General features: G+C 45.7%; 1 long non-coding RNA gene across 1 annotated transcript; it reads left to right on the top strand.

The window, feature by feature from the left end:
- Positions 1-1,509: 1,509 nt before the first annotated feature.
- Positions 1,510-4,555, top strand: LOC113897895. Its single transcript, XR_003512445.1, has 3 exons — positions 1,510-1,599; positions 1,787-1,942; positions 4,426-4,555. It is a non-coding gene; the product is annotated as an uncharacterized LOC113897895 (long non-coding RNA).
- The last annotated feature ends 1,888 nt before the right edge of the window (positions 4,556-6,443 follow it).

Below are 6,443 nucleotides of genomic sequence, written 5' to 3'. Positions count from 1 at the left end.
ATGCTTTTGAACTGTGGTGTTGGAGAAGACTCTTGAGAGTCCCTTAGACTGCAAGGAGATCCAACCAGTCCATTCTAAAGGAGATCAGCCCTGGGTGTTCTTTGGAAGGACTGATGCTAAAGCTGAAGCTCCAGTACTTTGGCCACCTCATGCAAAGAGTTGACTCATTGGAAAAGACTCTGATGCTGGGAGGGATTGGGGGCAGGAGGAGAAGGGGACGATAGAGGATGAGATGGCTGGATGGCATCATCGACTCGATGGATGTGAGTTTGAGTGAACTCTGGGAATTGGTGATGGACAGGGAGGCCTAGTGTGCTGCAATTTAAAGGGTCACAAAAAGTCAGACATGACTGAGTGACTGAACTGAACTGATGACTATTCTAAAATTGTACACTTTAAAAGGGTGAATTCTATGGTATTAAATTATATCTCAATAAAGTTATTAAAAAAAAAAAAAACTATGAAGTTTCCACTTTGTATGGTAGGTGTCTTTCAGGACTCTGAACTGCCAAGCATTGAAAAAAAAAATCTGAGTTGCCCGAGGCCACCATTTTATAAGGAAGTCCAAGCCATATGGAGAGGCTATGGATAAGTGCTGCATTTGACAGCCCACTTCACCTCCCAACTGTCAAACAGCATCAGGTGAGAGAAGCCAGATTTGAGGTCCGGCTGGGTTGAGCTTTCAGATGACAGCAGCCTCAGTGGACATCTCAGTGAAAGCTCAGGAGAGATTTCAAGCGAGAACTGTCCAGTCAAGCCCTTTCTAAATTCCTGTCGCACAAGATCTTACCCAGAACGAATCAGTGGTTCTACTTTAAGTTGGGGGGTAATCTGTTAAGCATTAATAAAAACTGGAACACTTATAACACAGTTGATTTCTACTTCATCCCTTGGGTTCATTTTGTGGAGGTGAGGTGAGGCCAGGGATGTAGAATGTCCTTAATATTTTCTGAAGGTCTTTGTTTGTTTGTTTTGGTTTTTGTCTTTTTTTTTTTTGGCCTCCCCACATGGCATGCAGGATCTTAGTTCCCTGACCAGGGATTGAACCTGTGCCCCTTGTATTGGGAGCACGGTCTTAACCACTGAACCCTCAAGAAGTCCCTGGTTTTGTTTTTTAATTGACCATTTGTTTATTTACTAACAAGTCCTTCCTCTATACAGAGGCTTTGAGGCAGTTCATAGAGAGAGTTAATAAAAGATTAAAAAAAAAAATGAAATAAGTGAGGGAAAGATTCATGATGATCTGGGAGGAAAAGCAACAGAGTTGTTCAAAAGAGCCCACAGGGAGAGTGACATTAGCTCTGAGCACACATGGGGTGTCACCAGCCAGCAGCTGTAATGAGGTTGTGATGTGGGCTCCCAGGCCCTGCAGAAGCCTACCTCAGCAGGGACTCGCAGGCCAGCAGTAGGGAATATTCTGGGAGGAGTCACATGTGGGCAGCTGTGCATGACCGTCAGCCCTGGGGACTGCCCATTCCGGAGGCTGAGAGCTCCAGTGTGGTTCTGGGCCCCGTTCTCCCTCAGAATGATGGTCAGAGCCCAAGTTCTTCCCTGTCTGAGACATCTCTGCACTGGCTCTCTCACCACCACGACTTTAAGGTTTTTCTTCACTCCTAAACATGACCCTACTCATCTTGGGTTAGTGAGCACCCAGAGGGCAGCTCCCTGGGGTTTCTGTGCCCTGTTTCCTAGTTCTCAGGGAGCCAGGGCTGCACTGGTATTCCTTCTCTCTGCTGGGGCACTTCCCATGCTGCATCCCCCAGGCCTCTGTGTCCCCATGTTCCAGGAGAAAGCCCCAAGGAATACAGGGTGGACTTCAGGATGGACTCCCCATCCATCATCTCTACTTCTGAAGCCTACAGGATGAAGGAGGGCATGGACCAGCCAGTCTGCCATGGCGGGTACTTTCATTTTCTATGGCTGTAGAACAAATGACTACCAAGTGAGTATCTTAAAATAACACCTTTATTCTCTTTCGGTTCTGGAAGTCAGAAGACTGAAATCCATTTCCCTGAGATGAAATCAAGGTGTTGCTCTTCCCAGAGGCTCTAGGTCAGAGTCTTTTCCTTTTCTTTCCTGCTCCTATAACTATATTCCTTGCATTTCTGGGCTTGAAGTCACCTTCTTCCGTCTCCATAGCCCTCAGTGTAGCATCATCAAATCTCACACTGCCTTCTCTCTCCTCTGTCTCCTTCTGACTCCCTCATGTTGATTACAATTAGGATCTATGTAGATAATCCAGGATAACTTCCCCATCTCAAGATCATTAATCATATGTGCAAAATTCTCATTTGCTATATAAGGTAACATTCACAGGTTCCACAGGTATGACCTGGATAATTTTTAGGGCCATTATTCAGCCTATCAAAGGGAGCATCAATATTTATGACTTTTCTGCTTGTCTAGAAGGGCCTTTCAGAGAAGGCAATGGCACCCCACTCCAGTACTCTTGCCTGGAAAATCCCATGGACGGAGGAGCCTGGTGGGCTGCAGTCCATGGGGTCGAGAAGAGTCGGACACGACTGAGCGACTTCATTTTCACTTTTCACTTTCATGCATTGGAGAAGGAAATGGCAACCCACTCCAGTGTTCTTGCCTGGAGAATCCCAGGGACGGGGGAGCCTGGTGGGCTGCTGTCTGTGGGGTTGCACAGAGTTGGACACGACTGAAGCGACTTAGCAGCAGCAGCAGCAGAAGGGCCTTTAGCCAAACTATAGTGAGCCACAGGACTACAGACAGATGAGAAAGAAAAGAATGGTTGGCTTTGGCCTCAATGGGAGCGGGTTTTCTACATAGACATGTTCATTCTTGAAGCCAGGGTTGCCTCTAAGACTTCTTGGGTACAGGATTTCTGCCTGACTTCACAGGGACCCTGGGCTTGTCTTAACAGACTCTTTGACACCTCTGTGAGGTTGTCCATTCTAGCTGCCAAGGGCTCCCAGGTCTTGCATGCTTGCCTCCTACGGGAAGACTGAAGGGCCCCAAAGAGTTTCCATCAAGTTGAGGTTAGCCCATGATGTCACACCACAACAGTGACTCAGAGGCAAATGGGAGAGCCATATGATAAGCAGTTGGTCCTGGTTGACTCAACAGACACCTCGTACTGTTTGGTATTGCAAAACAAAGAACCAATCACATGGAAGTTTACAGTTCAGGAAGATTTTCTGCTGTGAGTACCCAGACGTCCAGGCAGTTTTACTAAACACATCTGAATGTTCCCTCTGAGAAGTCATGAGTGATTGGAAGGGAGAGGTCAGCAGAGCACTGTGGGTGAGGGGCCATGTGTACGTGGATGAGGATGTGATGTATGTATGGACAGTGTGTGTGTATATGTCAGAGTACATGTGGTTGAGCACATGTGTAAGTGTGCACATGTATTGGGTAGATGTATGATTCTGTATTTCTGAGAGTGATTGGTGAGTCTGAGTTTGTCTGAGTTGAGAATGTGGGTAAATGTTGGGATGGTGTGTGTGTGTGTGTGTGTGTTTGTGAACATGTAGGCAACTTCAAAGGATGAGAGAAAAATGAAGGGGGTGAATTCCCACTGTTGGTCATGAAAAGCCCCCAGGAAGTAAGTCTGGGACACGAATGCTGCAGGGTTGGTGGGCAAACCACATCCTTGGTCCCTGATGTGGCAAGCCCCAGGGCTGGCACTGCTTCCAGCCAGAGCCAGGGTTGATTGCAATGTGCCTTTCTAGACCCAAGGTCAGTCTGTCTGGGTTCCTACTCTCAGAGCAGTGTTTGAAAGCTTCCTCTTATTTCTTCATGCCCTGAAACCCCCTCCGCGATAGAGAGTCTCCATCTGCAGGCCCTAGCCTGCTTTGCAAAGGGGGAGATGGGGTTGTTGCCTTCCAGAAAGCAGCCTAGAGTTGCTTCTGTATAAATGGATGGAGCACAGGAACCAGGTAATGAGGTCACCTGGCCTGTCTCTGCAGTCCCAGAGAGATTTCTGTTTCTAGACAACTATAATCAGAGCTCTAGGGAATTTGAAGGAGCAAGGATATGTTTTTTTCTTTCAGAGACATCAACAGCAGGGGATGTCCCCTTTGAACTGAGACTCAGGAGGCCTGAGTCCAGATGGTGTCATTTCCCTCCTTGGGCCTCTAAAGGGATAAAGATAATCTATAACACAGAATCTCTAAATTTTCTTTTTTTCCAAGTGGTTAGCACATGGTATTTTAATGATCAGTAAACTTGTTCTGGCTCCCCCTACTAGAACCCAATGGACTGTTTCTGTCCCCCTGATCCCCATTCATATGTTGAAGCCTTAACCCTCAACATGATGGCTTTTGGAGGTGGGGCCATTGGGAGAAAATCAGGTTTAGATGAAGTTTTGAGGGGTAAGGTCCCTATGCTGGGGTTAATGTAATGATATGAAGAGAAGGAGAGACTTACAGCACTCTCGTTCTCTCTGTGCCATGTGAGGACACAGCTAGAAGGCAGCTGTCCACAAACTTGGAAGAGGATTCTCACAGGAACCAGATCTGCTGGCTTGATCTTGGACTTCTCAGCTTCCAGAATTTTGAGAAATAAAAAAAATCTGTTGTTTAAGAAACCCAGTCTGTGGTGTATTCTGTTATAGCAGCCCGAGCTGACTGATGCATATGCGGAGTTTCCTTCAGTATTTCCAGGACCTGCTCAAGTTTCCGGCATATATTAAGCACGTTGTTATTAAGTCACTAAGTCATGTCGGACTCTTTTGCCACCCCACTGACTACAGCCCGCCAGTCTGCTCTGTCCATGGGATTTCCCAGGAAATACTGGAGTGGATTGCCATTTCCTTTTCTAGGGGATCATCCTGACCCAGGGATCAAACCCATGTCTCCTTCATTACAGGCGGATTCTTTACCACTGAGCCACCTGGGAAGCCCCATATTAAGGACGGCAATAGCAATAATGGAATCTAACGGTTATAGTACATTCTATGCTGATCACTTCCCATGGATTATCTTTTCTAATCAGCACAATAACCGATGATGTGGATCCGTGATGGTCTCTGTCTTTTCAGAGAGGCCAAGTAGCTTGCTCTGGGCACACAGCTGTTAAAGGGAAGACCCCAAGCAGTCTGATTCCTGAAGTTCCCTCTTGGGTAAAATCAAACTTGCTTTCCTTAGGAGGCATATTAAGGTGCTCAATAAATGAAGATTAAGCACTGGCTGAGTGAAAGAAGCTGTTCCCTGCAGTTGAGTGCCTTCCCCCTCCCAGTCTGTCAAATCCCTTTTCAGGGCTCAGTTTTTCTGCCTCATAATAAGGACATCATACTGTCTTGTGGATACCTTTTGTTCTGAACATTTTTTGATGCTTTTTCCTTATTCTTACCTTAGTGATCTCTGACTTACTTCCTACAGGCCTTTGTGGACTCCTTCAGGATGGGCTTGCATTTCACCCACGTCTTTATTTCCAATCCACTACCTAGAAGCTTTTAGGCACATGATAGATGCTCGATGACATCTGGTCCATCACTCCATGGAAAATAAATGGGGAAACAGTGGAAACCATGACAGGCTTTATTTTGGGGGCTCCCAAATCACTGCAGATGGTGACTGCAGCCATGAAATTAAAAGACGCTGCTCCTTGGAAGAAAAGTCATGACCAATCTAGACAGCATATTAAAAAGCAGAGACATTACTTTGCTAACAAAGGTCCATCTAGTCAAAGCTATGGTTTTTCCAGTGGTCATGTATGGATGTGAGAGTTGGACTATAAAGAACGCTGAGCACCAAAGAATTGATGCTTTTGAACTGTGGTGTGACTCTTGAGAGTCCCTTGGACTGCAAAGAGATCCAACCAGTCCATTCTGAAGGAGATCAGTCCTGAATATTCACTGGAAGGACTGATGCTAAAGCTGAAACTCCAATACTTTGGCCACCTGATGCGAAGAGCTGACTCATTGGAAAAGACCCTGATGCTGGGAAAGATTGAGGGCAGGAGGAGAAGGGGATGACAGAGGATGAGATGGTTGGATGGCATAACTGAGTCGATGGACATGAAGTCTGAGCAAGCTCTGGGAGTTGGTGATGGACAGGGAAGCCTGGCATGCTGCAGTCCATGGGGTCGCAAAGAGTTGGACACAACTGAGTGACTGAACTGAACTGAACTGCAGTGCTCGATTAATGCTGGGTTGATTGACTAGTAAAAAGCCAAGGATCATTTCTGAAAATTTCCCCGAAGTGACCACATAATCAACATATATAAAACCATTGACCCACGGAATCATATATACAAAACAAAATGTGTATGTAGAGCTATGGGGAAAACACATTTTCCTAAAACAACTCTCGGTCTTTCCTCAGTTTTGACTTTCAGAAATAACACATAATTTAATAAGGTGTTATTAATTTACTCAATGAGGTACAATGTACACTTTCAATGAGTTTTGACAAATACATATACCTATAAAACCATCACTACAAAGAAGACATAAACTTTTTCAATATTCTAAA

The sequence above is a fragment of the Bos indicus x Bos taurus genome, chromosome 8 (genome assembly GCF_003369695.1).
Source record: "Bos indicus x Bos taurus breed Angus x Brahman F1 hybrid chromosome 8, Bos_hybrid_MaternalHap_v2.0, whole genome shotgun sequence".
In the NCBI taxonomy this organism is placed as follows: domain Eukaryota; kingdom Metazoa; phylum Chordata; class Mammalia; order Artiodactyla; family Bovidae; genus Bos; species Bos indicus x Bos taurus.
The sequence above is the reverse complement of the archived record's forward strand: the minus strand, read 5'-3'. Positions and strand labels throughout refer to the sequence as shown.